The sequence below is a fragment of the Physeter macrocephalus genome, chromosome 15, assembly GCF_002837175.3.
Source record: "Physeter macrocephalus isolate SW-GA chromosome 15, ASM283717v5, whole genome shotgun sequence".
Taxonomy (NCBI): domain Eukaryota; kingdom Metazoa; phylum Chordata; class Mammalia; order Artiodactyla; family Physeteridae; genus Physeter; species Physeter macrocephalus.
In genome coordinates this window covers 12,587,900-12,591,084 of record NC_041228.1, presented here as the reverse complement: position 1 = coordinate 12,591,084, position 3,185 = coordinate 12,587,900, and positions in this window count along the sequence as shown.

Genomic DNA, 3,185 nt, shown 5'->3' with positions numbered 1-3,185 from the left:
ATTTGAAGAGATTATAGTTGAAAACTTCCTTAATCTGGGAAATGAAAAGAATGGAAGACTGTCTCAGAGACCTCTGGGACAACATTAAACACACCAACATTCGAATTATAGGGGTCCCAGAAGAACAAGGAAAAAGAAAGGGACTGAGAAAACATTTGAAGAGATTATAGTTGAAAACTTCCCTAATATGGGAAAGTAAATAGGCAATCTAGTCCAGGAAGCACAGAGTCCCATACAGAATAAATCCAAGGAGAAACACACCAAGACACATATAAATCAACCTATCAAAAATTAAATACAAAGAAACAATATTAAAAGCAGCAAGGGAAAAACAACAAATAACATACAAGGGAATCCCCATAAGGTTAACAGCTGATCTTTCAGCAGAAACACTGCAAGCCAGAAGGGAGTGGCTGGACATATTTAAAGTGATGAAAGGGAAAAACCTACAACCAAGATTACCCTACCCAGCAAGGATCTCATTCAGATTCGATGGAGAAATTGAAACCTTTAAAGACAAGTGAAAGCTAAGAGAATTCAGCACCACCAAACCAGCTCTACAACAAGTGCTAAAGGAACTTTTCTAGGCAGGAAACGCATGAGAAGGAAAAGACCTACAATAACAAATACAAAACAATTAAGAAAATGGTAATAGGAACATACACATCTATAATTACCTTAAATGTAAATGGATTAACTGCTCCAAGCAAAATACACAGACTGGCTGTATGGATACAAAAACAAGACCTGTATATATGCTGTCTACAAGAGACCCACTTCAGACCTAGGGACACATACAGACTGAAAGTGAGGGGATGGAAAAAGATATAGAATTCAGCACCACCAAACCAGCTCTACAACAAGTGCTAAAGGAACTTTTCTAGGCAGGAAACGCATGAGAAGGAAAAGACCTACAATAACAAATACAAAACGAAGAAGGACACTACATAATGATCAAGGGATCAATCCAAGAAGAAGACATAACAATTGCAGATATTTATGCACCCAACACAGGAGCACCTCGATACATATGGCAAATGCTAACAGCCATAAAAGGGGAAATCAACAGTAACCCAATCATCATAGGGGACTTTAAAACCCCACTTTCATCAATGGACAGATCATCCAAAATGAAAATAAATAAGGAAACACAAGCTTTAAATAATACATTAAATAAGATGGACTTAATTGATATTTATAGGACATTCCATCCAAAAACAACAGATTACACTTTCTTCTCAAGTGCTCATGGAACGTTCTCCAGGATAGATCATACCTTGGGTCACAAATCAAGTGTTGGTAAATTTAAGAAAACTGAAATCATAGCAAGTACCTTTTCCGACCACAACACTATGAGACTAGATATCAATTACAGGAAAAAATCTGATGATCAAGGGTTCGATCCATGAAGAAGATATAACAATTGTAAATATTTATGCACCCAACATAGGAGCACCTCAATACATAAGGCAAATACTAACAGCCATAAAAGGGGAAATCGACAGTAACACAATCATAGTAGGGGACTTTAACACCCCACTTTCACCAATGGACAGATCATCCAAAATGAAAATAAATAAGGAAACACAAGCTTTAAATGATACATTACACAAGATGGACTTAATTGATATTTATAGGACATTCCATCCAAAAACAACAGAATACACATTTTTCTCAAGTGCTCATGGAACATTCTCCAGGATAGATCATATATTGGGTCACAAATCTAGCCTTGGCAAATTTAAGAAAATTGAAATCATATCAAGTATCTTTTCTGACCACAACGCTATGAGACTAGATATCAATTACAGGAAAAGATCTGTAAAAAATACAAACACATGGAGGCTAAACAATACACTACTTAATAACGAAGTGATCACTGAAGAAATCAAAGAGGAAATCAAAAAATACTTAGAAACAAATGACAATGGAGACACGACGACCCAAAACCTATGGGATGCAGCAAAAGCAGTTCTAAGAGGGAAGTTTATAGCAATACAATCCTACCTTAAGAAACAGGAAACATCTCGTATAAACAACCTAACTTTGCACCTAAAGCAATTAGAGAAAGAAGAACAAAAGAACCCCAAATTTAGCAGAAGGAAAGAAATCATAAAGATCAGATCAGAAATAAATGAAAAAGAAATGAAGGAAACAATAGCAAAGATCAATAAAACTAAAAGCTGGTTCTTTGAGAAGATAAATAAAATTGATAAACCATTAGCCAGACTCATCAAGAATAAAAGGGAGAAGACTCAAATCAATAGAATTAGAAATGAAAAAGGAGATGTAACAACTGACACTGCAGAAATACAAAAGATTATTAGAGATTACTACAAGCAACTGTATGCCAATAAAATGGACAACCTGGAAGAAATGGACAAATTCTTAGAAATGCACAAGCTGCCGAGACTGAACCAGGAAGAAATAGAAAATATGAACAGACCAATCACAAGCACTGAAATTGAAACTGTGATTAAAAATCTTCCAACAAACAAAACCCCAGGACCAGATGGCTTCACAGGCTAATTCTATCAAACATTTAGAGAAGAACTAACACCTATCCTCCTCAAACTCTTCAAAAATATACCAAAGGGAGGAACACTCCCAAAGTCATTCTACAAGGCCACCATCACCCTGATACCAAAACCAGACAAAGATGTCACAAAAAAATAAAGCTACAGGCCAATTATCACTGATGAACATAGATGCAAATATCCTCAACAAAATACTAACAAACAGAATCCAAGAGCACATTAAGAGGATCATACACTATGATCAAGTGGGGTTTATCCCAGGAATGCAAGGATTCTTCAGTATATGCAAATCAATCAATGTGATAAACCATATTAACAAACTGAAGGATAAAAACCATACGATCGGGCTTCCCTGGTGGCGCAGTGGTTGGGAGTCCGCCTGCCGATGCGGGGGACACGGGTTCATGCCCCGGTCCGGGAGGATGCCGCGGAGCGGCTGGGCCCGTGAGCCATGGCCGCTGAGCCTGCGCGTCCGGAGCCTGTGCTCCGCAGTGGGAGAGGCCACAACAGTGAGAGGCCCGCGTACCACAAAAAAAAAAAAAAAAAAAAAAAATTCAACACTGGTTTATGATAAAAACCCTCCAGAAAGCAGGCATAGAGGGAACTTACCTCAACATAATAAAGGCCATATATGACAAACCCACAGAC